Source organism: Astatotilapia calliptera, chromosome 2, assembly GCF_964374335.1.
Source record: "Astatotilapia calliptera chromosome 2, fAstCal68.1, whole genome shotgun sequence".
NCBI classification, from domain to species: domain Eukaryota; kingdom Metazoa; phylum Chordata; class Actinopteri; order Cichliformes; family Cichlidae; genus Astatotilapia; species Astatotilapia calliptera.
Genome location: NC_137423.1, coordinates 28361219 through 28374577, shown reverse-complemented (window position 1 = coordinate 28374577; position 13359 = coordinate 28361219). Strand labels below are relative to the sequence as shown.

The window sequence follows — 13359 nt, the reverse complement described above, 5'->3', positions numbered from 1 at the left end:
ATTGTTATTATTAAATTACTTACGAGTTTAATTTGTCAGCAACTTTCTGCCAGCCCTCTCTCCTTGCTTTTGCAGCCTTTGCAGTGTTCCCTTGCGTTCTGATTAAACTCTGAAACTCCTGGAATCCCTCAATCAAGAGTTCTTGCTCTGCTGCCGAAAAATACCGAGCGCGCTCCTTCGACATTTTCGCCGACCAATCAAAGGGTTGCCGATCAATGTTTCTACTATCGATGCGTAACCCCTGTTGGGCCACCCAGTGATCTCACATTACTTCATCCAGCTGTACTAATCGTCAACAACAGGTGTGTTCGGGGAACCGGGATAGTGAGCTCAGAGTTAGCGCGATGATTTGGTCTTGGATGTGTCATTTGATCTTGGATGTAGTAAGCGAGGTACGAAGAACGGACCCCTGGTCCTAGGAGGATAATGTTTTGGCTGAAACTTTGACAACAAACTGTTTAAACTGTTTTTTAACAACTTTTTAAAATTTGTATTTTATTTATTTGCTTTTATTTATACATCGAAGACTGCAATCTCTGGTAGCTCACTGTGGAAGCTCACCCTCTCTCTTAGTTTAGTTAATTGGTGGGTTTGGGTTTGAATTCTAACCATGACTTTGATCTTTGTCACTGTTTTGATTCTGTAAACAGACAGATGATGAACACTTTGAAGAAGAAACAAATATCAGTACTAAATTGTATTCTTACAGTGTCCAACAGTCTTTATCTTATGGTGCCCTCAATCCAAAGCTCAAAAGAAAACAACATAAGATGCCAAAAAGTGGTTGTTTTACAGGAAAGTTTTAATAAAGCAAAGAGGGACTGAATACAAGGAGCTAGAAGGATGACAGTAAAACAACTGGATAGCTGTGAAATTACATAACATGCTAATTATTCCTCCAAATACATCCAAATAGCAGTGAGTATTCTGTAAATGCATTTGTTGTATTGGTTATTCAATTAACAGAGAAAACTGTGAGGAATGTGGTGAAGGCGGAAGAAGCCTCTGCTTCCTAGAATTGACTCCAATTTCTTTCTAAAAACAAAAGAGATTGCATTATTTAAATCTTCTCTAATGCACTTTTTCATTGATCCCATAAAAGTGTTGTTCTCCTTCAGTATTTTATAGATTTCTGCCTGTACTTTTGGTGGCGATTTGAAGGAAACGTGATGAGTTTCCTGTCCACTGACCAAGAACTTTTTAAGCAGATCAAATGAACTTTCTGCCTCCTTTAAAAAATTGCATGCGGTTTGAATATCATCATTTTTAAGTGTCTTTATATCAATTTTCTCTTTATCCAATGCCTTGAGGAGCTTCCTTTTGATAAGTTTTGATAAGTTTTGATTTTCCAATTCACTTTTACTGTTTTTACATTTTTCAATATAAGAATTAAAACCACTGTTGGGAGATGAGATTTCGTCAAATGTAAGATAATTAAAATAGTTTGGACCACATATGCCATAGGAATGTGTGAATGCCACATCAGTGAAGATTTGATACTTCTCGTACCATTTACAAGCTTTGCGCAAAAGCTGAAACATACAAGGGTTTTTTTTGTCAGTCCTTTTTAAACACGGGCTATTATATGAATATATAAAAAATTTTTTTACCTTGTTTCCATTTTTTGATACTAATTCAACCAATATATCAATTATAAATTCTTCAGTATGGGTTTTGTTTTTTGAATCTTGGGGAATTTTTTTAGAAATAATTGGGGTACCATCTTTCATCAAGATCAAATAAAATCCATACTGGTTTATTTCATTTTTTTCTCCAGTGTTTAAATAGTGGTTAAATAATGGGTTCCTAAATTTATCAAGACAAATTGGAATTTTACTATTTATTGCTCCTTGAGGCCAAATCAAGTTCCGTACTAGCATTATTATTATAGATGTCTTTAATTTGGGAATCCTTTTTAAACATCGACACAAAAACGTACAAATGGGGTTTTCTGCTTCCTGTAATTTTTTCCAGTCATCCATCACGCGTTTAAAGATGTTTGATTTGTCGGAATATTTTAATTTGTCAGGATTTATTAAATTAGATATTTCTTCTATGAAACTGTCGATTTTCTCTTTTATTTCATTATAATTATTCACATTTATTTCATTTAAAAAATTAGGATACTTATTTTGCATAACATGTTTGATTATTTCATATAATTCCATATTATTCTCCGGACTTCCAGGCTCCTCCTGCTGCTGGCCTTCGTTCCTGAATAATAAAAAATGTTTAAATTAATCATGAAAGAAAATGGTGAAAAATTATGTAAACCTATAACTGTTTGGCTGCCCATAACACAAAAAAACATGTAGCTGCAAACTGCTAAAGTACCATTAGTCTGTTTCTTTTTATTCGATAAATCATTTAAAACGTACACAGATTTGAATACTTACTGAATAGTTACGCCATCACCAACAGATAAACAAGAACTCGAGCCAGGGTTGGGGGAGGGATCTTTGTTATTTATTGGGGTCCCAGATTTTACCAAACTGAATTGAATAACATGTAAAATACAACCATTAGGTATTTAATTTAATTGTTGTATTTTGCAATGTGTTTAACCTCCTAGGACCTGGCGTCCACATATGTGGACATCACATTTTGGGTTATTTAGACTAAAATACTCAATTTTGTTCTACAAGGGCCTGATATCCACTTACGAGGACGTTATACTGCCACTGTTCTATCAAAATTTTAAACGAATATCCTCATATGTGGCTCTCATTTTTCTTAAGGTTAAAAAAAAAAATCTGGTAATTCTTTGTTTTTACATTTATCAGGTCCCAGTGTGACCAAATATCAAAGAGAAACTAGAAAAATTTGCATTTCCTGCGAAAATGCAGTGTGGATGCTTAAAGCTGAAGCTGTATGCAAAAAGTAGCTGAAAAAGCTGAAAAGTTGCAGAAATTGTAAAAACTTTGCAGAAGCAAAAGAAGTTTGCTAAAATGGAATAACTTAGCAGAACTGCAATATCTTAGAGGAAACATAATACTTGGCAGAAATACAATAGCATAGCAGAATTTAGCAGAAATATTGTAACTTACCAGAAACATGATAACTTCTCAAAAATACAAGAATTTAGGAGAAATAGTATAAGATAACAGAAAGAATATATTTAGCCAAAAATACTTAAACATTACAGAAACACTATGATTTAGAAAAATAGTACAACAGAGCAGAAATATTGTGATTTACCAGAGACACTGTGATGAACTATGAATATTGTAATTTTAAATTAAGACTATGTTTTAGCACAAATATTATAATTTGGCAGAAATACTATATTAAGCACAAATCCCATAAAAAGCAGAAATACTGTACTATGATTTAGTAGAAAAACTATAATTAATCAGAAATACTACATTTAGCAGAAATACTATATTAAGCACAAATCCTATGAAAAGCAGAAATAGTATGATTAAGCATAAATACTACATTTAGCAGAAATACTATATTAAGAACAAATCTTATAAAAAGCAGAAATACTATATTAAGCACAAATCCTATAAAAGCAGAAATAGTATATTAAGCACAAATCTTATAAAATAGCAGAAATAGTATGATTTAGCACAATAGTAATAAGTTAAACAGAAAAATTGGAAAAGCAAAATGGACAGCTGAAAAAATGCTGAACATGCTGAGGTTCCCTCAAATATACTAGTTAAATGACAAAAATCTGCAAAAAAATTTTATGACAGCCACACAATTACAAATATGCACACATGAGGAAACACACATGCACAGAGAGACACACACACAAGATCCAATTCAGTCAAACAGTCTAAATATATTGAATTTGAATCTTACAATGAGATCATCCCATTAAAAGGCTTTCTCTCTCTCTCTCTCTCTCTCTCTCTCTGTCACACACACACACAAACACACACACACGCACACACAAACACACACAGACAGACAAAGAGGGAGAGAGCTGCCGAATTTAAATCCACCAATCCGAGTGGCTGTTTACGTTTTCCCGCCAAAAAAGGTGCATCTTTTTACACACGCAGCACAGAGAGGCACAGGATTATTGCAGTCTATTTCTCATAGTGACAACTCCCCTCAAACAAATGACCATAATTTCCTAACCGTAGGGGCTAGAGCGGTCATTCTTACACCGTTTTGTTCAGAAGAGATGGGGGAATCTTCCAGTGTTTACAATTTATCATTAACATATGAATTTTTAGAGATATATGACATGGATGACTTATTGACTTAGAAGCCACGAATTCCCCAATATGCAAATTTGAATGGCTGAGGCCACATATATGATTGGCTGGCTGGGAAGCCGTGCAGGCCCTGATTTGTGGATTTGAATTCCTCAGCCCTGATATGATTGGCTGGCTTAGAAGCCATGAAGGCCCCAATATGCAAATTTGAATGCCTCAGGACACATATATGATTGGCTGGGAAGCCGTGCAGGCCCTGATTTGAAAATTCTAATGTCTCAGTCCTCACAGAGGATTGGCTGCCTGGGGACCTGGCAGAAATATATAGAAATACTATGATTAAGCATAAATACTACATTTAGTAGAAATACTATGTTTTAGCACAAATACTATAAAAAGCAGAAATACTATAATTTAGCAGAAATACTATATTAAGCACAAATCCTATAAAAAGCAGAAATAGGATGATTAAGCATAAACACTACATTTAGTAGAAATACTATGTTTGAGCAAAAATCCTATAAAAAGCAGAAATACTATATTAGGCACAAATCCCATAAAAAGCAGAAATAGTATGATTAAGCATAAATACTGCATTTAGTAGAAATACTATGTTTTAGCACAAATAGTATAAAAAGCAGAAATACTGTAATTTAGCAGAAATACTATATTTGGCACAAATCTTATAAAATAGCAGAAATAGTATGATTTAGCACAATAGTAATAAGTTAAACAGAAAAATTGGAAAAGCAAAATGGACAGCTGAAAAAATGCTGAACATGCTGAGGGTCCCTCAAATATACTTGTTAAATGAAAAAATCAGCAAAAAAATGCACAGGGAGAGAGAAGTAAGTTTCTAGGTCAGCCTGGGAGCTGCTGAATTTGAATCCACCAATCAGAGAGCCTGTGTACTTTTTCCCGCCAAAACAGGTGCTTCTGTTTACACAGGCAGCACAGAGAGGCACAGGATTATTGCAGCCTATTTCTCATAGTGAGGACTCCCCACAAACAAATGACCATAATTTCCTAACCGTAGGGGCTAGAACGGTCATTCTTACACCGTTTTGTTCAGAAGAGATGGGGGAATCTTCCAGTGTTTACAATTTATCATTAAAATGTGAATTTTTAGAGATATACGACATGGATGACTTGTTGACTTAGAAGCCACGAATTCCCCAATATGCAAATTTGAATGCCTGAGGCCACATATATGATTGGCTGGCTGGGAAGCCGTGCAGGCCCTGATTTGTGGATTTGAATTCCTCAGCCCTCAGATATGATTGGCTGACTTAGAAGCCATGAAGGCCCCAATATGCAAATTTGAATGCCTCAGGACACATATATGATTGGCTGGGAAACCGTGCAGGCCCTGATTTGAAAATTTGAATGTCTAAGTCCTAACAGAGGATTGGCTGCCTGGGGACCTGGCAGAAATATATAGAAATACTATGATTAAGCATAAATACTACATTTAGTAGAAATACTATGTTTTAGCACAAATACTATAAAAAGCAGAAATACTATAATTTAGCAGAAATACTATATTAAGCACAAATCCTATAAAAAGCAGAAATAGGATGATTAAGCATAAACACTACATTTAGTAGAAACACTGTTTGAACAAAAATCCTATAAAAAGCAGAAATACTATATTAGGCACAAATCCCATAAAAAGCAGAAATAGGATGATTAAGCATAAATACTACATTTAGTAGAAATACTATGTTTTAGCACAAATAGTATAAAAAGAAGAAATACTGTAATTTAGCAGAAATACTATATTTGGCACAAATCTTATAAAATAGCAGAAATAGTATGATTTAGCACAATAGTAATAAGTTAAACAGAAAAATTGGAAAAGCAAAATGGACAGCTGAAAAAATGCTGAACATGCTGAGGGTCCCTCAAATATACTTGTTAAATGAAAAAATCAGCAAAAAAATGCACAGGGAGAGAGAAGTAAGTTTCTAGGTCAGCCTGGGAGCTGCTGAATTTGAATCCACCAATCAGAGAGCCTGTGTACTTTTTCCCGCCAAAACATGTGCATCTATTTACACACGCAGCACAGAGAGGCACAGGATTATTGCAGCCTATTTCTCATAGTGAGGACTCCCCTCAAACAAATGACCATAATTTCCAAACCGTAGGGGCTAGAGCGGTCATTCTTACACCGTTTTGTTCAGAAGAGATGGGGGAATCTTCCAGTGTTTACAATTTATCATTAAAATATGAATTATTAAAGATATTTGACTTCTAATGCACCATAACTGAGTAGAGCGAAGCAAAAACTGCCTTGACTTGCTCTCAAACAACGCTTTGTGACTTGAAATCTATTTGGAGTATCGATATCATTCTTTCACCGTAAGAGACAGCAGGCTTTGGTGAACAATCATGGAAATTTTCAGGTCTCTGTGGAAATCCAACAAAAAGTTATGACGAGAGAAAAAAGTGGTTCATTTCCACAGTTTGAAATCTGAAGAAATCTGAGCGAAGGACGAATTTCCTACCCTCAAACAAGTCCAACTCATTTCAGAACGGTAATAGGTGAGAAAGAAATTCTTGAATTGTGAGCGTCAGGGGTGTCTGAAGATATTCGGGGACAAGCCTCATGTCTTAACTTTGCTTTGTTAAGGAGATATGACGATTCGAATATGCCTCTCATTACAGAAATCCAGCGGTGATTTTGAACAAGCTCTCCATTCACTTTATATGGAGAGTTTTCTGACATTGTGTTGGTCTGAGGAGATTTGCGAAAATTCTATAAATCCCACAACAATGATAGTGACATTTCCTGAAAGCCAGCAAAAATACCTACGTTTTGATGTATAATTTGTGGAAGTTGAGTGAAAATTGAGCAAGTAGCAAACAGTTGTTCGGACATGAAGAGAAGACTGCAAAACCTTCAGTGACACACTGGAAGCCAAGAGCATAGCAACCATAACAACGCATGTATTTTGTGAAAAATCACAATTTTGCAACTCAAAACTTTAAGAGGCATAAAAGTAAAACAGTAGAAGATTTGAAAAAGCTGAATCATACCTGAATAGCCCAATAATTTGTGAACATTTTAAAATTTGAATGGTTGTTCTAGGTGAAAATATGAGGAAGTAGTTAAGTTTCAAAAACAAGCAAATTTTAGCAGAATTGCAGAAGTTTCCCATTCATTTCAATGGGACAAATTAAAGGAAAAAAGCTTAATATTTTAAAAAGTATAATAGCAAAAAATACCAAAAGTCATAGCGCACATTAGCAGAAATAGCAGAATAGTTTAAAATTTGAACGGTGAAAATCGGCTGAAAATTGTGGAAGTAGTTAAGTGCCAAAAAGTGTACGGAAGCAACTAGAACTAGAAAAATTTGCATTTCCTGCGAAAATGCTGTGTGGATGCCTTAACGCTGAAGATGTCTGCTGAAAAAAGCTGAAAAAGTAACAAAAAAACAACATTGCCCTGAGCAGGATTCGAACCTGGCCCTTCTGGTCTAAAGGCGGCAATTCACCTCACTGCACCAAACTCATTCACACAAAGAAGAGGTGGAGAGAGTGACAATTGTGGTGAAATTAGCAGAAGCTGCTTAGAATTGTGCTGATAAGAGGTGAAAAAGCTAAACATTTGGCAGAAAAGAGGTGAATCAGAAGAATTTCTGCTGAAAAGAGGCAAAGAAGCAAAAAGATGAGCTGAAAAGAGGTGTAGAAGCAGAAGTACTTGCTGAAGATGGCTGTATGTGTAATGACACACTGGAGAGCAGTGACACACAAGAAAGCAGAGCGCATGCAAGCAGGGAACATGTGTAGCAACTGTCACAGGTAGGATTCAAACCTCTGCCACCGGGTCTCACGGCAGATGCCCTACCCTCTGAGCCAAATGAGTTCTGGTCACAAGCAAAGATATGATGAGAGGGACAATGTGCACTGTGGAGCAGAAGCTCAAATTAGCAGAAAAGAGGTGAAGAGGAAGAACTTTGTTGTGAAATGAGGTAAAGAAACTGAAATTTGTGCTTAAAACAAGTGAAAAAGCTGAACTCTGAAATCCTGCTAAAACAGCAGAAGAGGCTGACATTTTTCAGCTACTCATTGAGCCAAACTGGTTCTCACGTAACTGAAAAAAGGTGGAAAAGCTTACAATTCTAATGAAAACAGCAGAAGAGGCTGAGATTTGTGCTGATAAGAGGTGAAAATGCTGAACCAATCAGAGGTACTGCTTCTGTCTGCTTCATCAGGCTGTGTACTTGTATGTATTTCTGCCATAGACTGTTAACAAGAATGTGAGGTCCATATTAGAAAAGCTGCTAAAATCATAAAACTTTGCAGAATTGTAATAAATTATCAATATGAATTGATAGTGTATAAATTTGTACTCAAAAACTAGGTGGGATAGAAGCATAATTCTTGCACTGGGTGAATCAGCGGACTTTGGTGTACTTTGACTACGATTTACATAGCTCTTTGTATCTCCGTCGCGGAGACATGACGAGAGAAGAAATGGCTTAATTTTCAGAGTTTGAAAAATGAGAGGAGGACAGATTTCCACCCCTCAAACATGTTTTTGCAGAAACACTGTAATTTCGCTTAAATAGTATGAAATAGCAGTAATACTATGATTTGGCAGAAATACTACTTTTTAGCACAAATACTATTGTACAGAATGGTGTACGTCAGTTTAATGCTGGGTGGTGCTGCAATAGTAACTATCCTCGGTCAGAAGGAGAGGCTGACATCCAGGGATTAGATTACCACAGGTGGAGTTTATTGGCGGTCAGATGGATGGTACAGGGAGGCATGGCATACAGTAGGAGGATGTGGAGAGGTGATATGGTGTGGTTTCTATGATTAAGAACACTGGCAACAAATTCCTCCACTACAAATCAGTCTGATACCACTTCTTACAGGGTTCACGTTTACTAAGGCACTACCCAAAAGGCGCCACAAGAGGGCACTCCAACACAAGAGATGACCTATTTACACTGTAAACACCCCCTACTTAGCCACTACATACTACAGTGATATTACAGTATACAAATTCACACAAATACTATGATTTGGCAGAAATACTATGACTTAGTAGTAATACTATAACATAACAGTTCAATGTTCTTGCACAAATACCACAATATGGCAGAAATACTATGTTTTAGCATAAATACTGTGATTTGGTATAAATACTACGATTTGGCACACATACTATATTCCGCAGATACACTATAACATAACAGATATTCTACGACTTAGTAGTAATACTATAACATAACAGAATTATTAATTGGGCACAAATACCACAATTTGGCAAAAATACTATGATTGGGTACAAATACTATGATTTGGCAATAATACTGCATTTTAACACAACTACTGAGATTTGATTGAAATACTATGATTTTGAAGAAATACTATTACTCCATACAAATACGATGCTTTGGGACAAATACTATGTTTGGGTTCCAATACTATGATGTGCAACAAATACTATGATTTGGCACAAGTACTATGATTTAGTACAAATACTATGATTTGGCAGAAATACTATGCCTTAGTAGTAATACTATAACATAAGAGATATACTATGGTTTTGCAGACAAACCAAGTTTTCTGCACAAATACCATGATTTGGAACAAATGCTATGATTTAGCAGAAATACTAAGATTGGGTACAAATACTATGATTTGGCAATAATACTGCGTTTTAACAACAACTACTGAGATTTGATTGAAATACTATGACTCCATACAAATACGATGCTTTGGCAGAAATACTATGATTTGGCAGAAATACTATGACTTAGTAGTAATACTATAACATAACAGATTTCCTAAAAAAAACTATGAAATTGCAGTAATTCTATGACTTGGCAGAGATACTACGTTTTAGTACAAATACTATAACAACGCAGAAATACTATGACTTAGTAGTAATACTATAACATAACAGTTCAATGTTCTTGCACAAATGCCACAATATGGCAGAAATACTATGTTTTAGCACAAATACTGTGATTTGGTATAAATACTACGATTTGGCACAAATACTATGACATGGCAAAAATACTATGATTGGGTACAAATACTATGATTTGGCAATAATACTGCATTTTAACACAACTACTGAGATTTGATTGAAATACTATGATTTTGAAGAAATACTATTACTTGGGACAAATACTATGTTTTGGTTCCAATACTATGATGTGCAACAAATACTATGATTTGGCACAAGTACTATGATTTAGTACAAATACTATGATTTGGCAGAAATACTATGCCTTAGTAGTAATACTATAACATAAGGGATATACTATGGTTTTGCAGACATACTATGTTTTTGCACAAATACCATGATTTGGCACAAATGCTATGATTTAGCAGAAATACTATGAATGGGTACAAATACTATGATTTTGCAATAATACTGCGTTTTAACAACAACTACTGAGATTTGATTGAAATACTATGATTTAGAAGAAATACTATGACTCCATACAAATACGATGCTTTGGCACAAATACTATGATTTGGCACAAGTACTATCATTTAGTACAAATAATGTGATTGGGCAGAAGTACTATGTTTCAGTACAAATACTATGATTTGGCAGGAATACTCTGATTTAGCAGAAATACTATGTTTTAACATAAATACTATCTTTTGGCAGAAATTCCTGCTAAAAAGGACTATTTCTGCTTTTTAGCAGAAATACTGTAATTTGGCATAAATACTATAATTTGGTATAAATACTGTGATTTGGCACATATAATATATTCAGCACATATACTATAACATAACAGAAATATTATGATTTGGCCCCAAAACCATGATTTTGCACAAATACCATGATTTGGCAAATATACTATGATTTTTCAAAAAATACTATGATTTAGCAGAAGTACTAAGATGTAGTAGAAGTACTTTGCTTTAGCAGAAATACTATGATTGAGGAGTAATACCTAAACATAGGAGAAATATTGATACACAGACACACATACACAGACAGTAAAGGGAACAGGAGCTGTTGAGAGTCTGGGCTTGGTATATGTAGGTCAGTTAAATTAGCTGCACCTGCTGTAGTCAGCCCTTACACACGCAGACACAGAGAGAGGTGTGAGTTTTCTTCAGTGTATTTCTGACATTCAGGATTCCCCTCGAACAAATGGCCATAATTTCCTAACCATAGAGGCTAGAACGGTCATTCAGACATTGTTTTGTTCAGAAGAGATGGGGGAATCTTCAGGTCTTCATAATTCAGAGATAAAATATAAATTATTAAAGATATATGACTTGTAATACACTGTAACTGAGTAGAGGCGAAGCAAAAACTGCCTTGACTTGCTCTCAAACAACCTTTGGTAACTCTAAATCTATATGGAGCATCAAAATCATTCTTTCACCGTAAGAAACAGCAGGCTTTGGTGAACAGTCATGGAAATTTTCAGGGCTCTGTGGAAATCCATCAAAAAGATATGATGAGAGAAAAAAGTGACTCATTTCCAGAATTTGAAATCTGATGAAATCTGAGCGAGGGACAAATTTCCTACCCTCAAACAAGTCTAACTCATCTCAGAACGGTAATAGGTGAGAAAATAATTCTTGAATTGTGAGCATCAGGAGTGTCTGAAGATATACCGGGACAAGCCTCATGTCTTAACTTCGCTTTGTTAAGGAGATATGACAATTTGAAAATGCCTCTCATTAGAGAAATCCAGCGGTGATTTTGAACAAACTCTCCATTGAGTTTATATGGAGAGTTTTCTGACTTTGTGTTACTCTGAGGAGATTTGCAAAATAACTATGAGTCCCACAACAATGATAGGGACATTTTCTGAAAGCCAGCAAAAATACCTACGTTTTGGTGTATAATCTGTGGGGCTTGAGTGGAAATTGAGCGAGTAGCAAGAAGTTGTTTGGACATGAAGAGAAAAATTCAAACAGATTCACTGTCCCCTCTGAGTTAATTGCATAGCAACCATAGCAACGCATGTATTTTCTGAAAAATCACAATTTTGCAACTGAAGACTTAAAGAGAGATAAGATGAAAACAGTAGAAGATCTGAAAAAGCTGAATCATACAGGAATAGCCCAATCATTTGAGAACGTTTTAAAGTTTGAATGGAGTTTCTAGGTGAAAGTATGAGGCAGTAGTTAAGTTTCAAAGACAAGAAAGTTTTAGCAGAATTGTGGAAGTTTCCCATTCATTTCAATGGGACAAATTAAAGGAAAAAAGTGTAATATTTTAAAAAGTATAATAGTAATAAACACCAAAAGTCATAGCCGGCATAAGCAGAAAGAGCAGAACAGTTTAGAGTTTGAACGGTGAAAATAGCACAAAAATTGTGGAAGTAGATCCACGGCGAAAAGTGTACGGAAACACCCGGAATAATAAAGAATAAAGAGAAACAGGAACTCAATAGTGTGGATGCCTATTAAGGCATCCACACAATAATAAAGAATAAAGAGAAACAGGAACTCAATAGTGTGGATGCTTAAAGCATCCACACAATAATAAAGTATAAAGAATAAAGAGAAACAGGAACTCAATAGTGTGGATGCTTAAAGCATCCACACAATAATAAAGAATAAAGAGAAACAGGAACTCAATAGTGTGGATGCTTAAAGCATCCACACAATAAAGAATAAAGAGAAACAGGAACTCAATAGTGTGGATGCTTAAAGCATCCACACAATTAAAAATGCATGTCGTGAAAGAGTTCGAGTCTTAGGAGGTTAAAACAACTTGAATTCAGAGCAAGTTGGAACACAGAATTCAATTTGAGTTAAAGTACGAGTTAAAGTATTACTGTTAAATAATCAAGATAAAACAACATGAATAATAAACACTGATAAATTCAAAGACATTTATCCCACAGTTACCCCACAATCTTATTACTTGTACTTTTCCAAGTTCACGAGCTGTTTTGACTATAACACTTTGTTTCATAGGCTTACCTTTGTTGATCATGTTAATGAAGATCCTCCTTTGTGGAAAAAAAGGTTGATATATAACAAATTGTTCTGTGTAATCTGCCGTTTTGATCGCACAATTATTGTTAACCAAGAAGATTTGCAAAATTTGGCTGAGTCAGCAATTACATATCAAGGAGAGACGACACCAGAGATGTACATTTACATGGGTCAAAATAATAAATAATATCTGACAACATTACGTAGAAAAACATGAATTTCGAAAAGCAAAAAGATTTAT

The 13359-nt window shown here is 35.0% G+C and overlaps 1 long non-coding RNA gene across 1 annotated transcript; it reads right to left on the bottom strand.

The window, feature by feature from the left end:
- Nucleotides 1-2068: 2068 nt before the first annotated feature.
- LOC145419742 (uncharacterized) lies at nucleotides 2069-13139 on the bottom strand. The gene is made up of 3 exons (XR_013901085.1): nucleotides 13104-13139; nucleotides 2397-2492; nucleotides 2069-2214 (listed from the first exon to the last, which is right to left on the bottom strand). It is a non-coding gene; the product is annotated as an uncharacterized LOC145419742 (long non-coding RNA).
- Nucleotides 13140-13359: the final 220 nt, after the last annotated feature.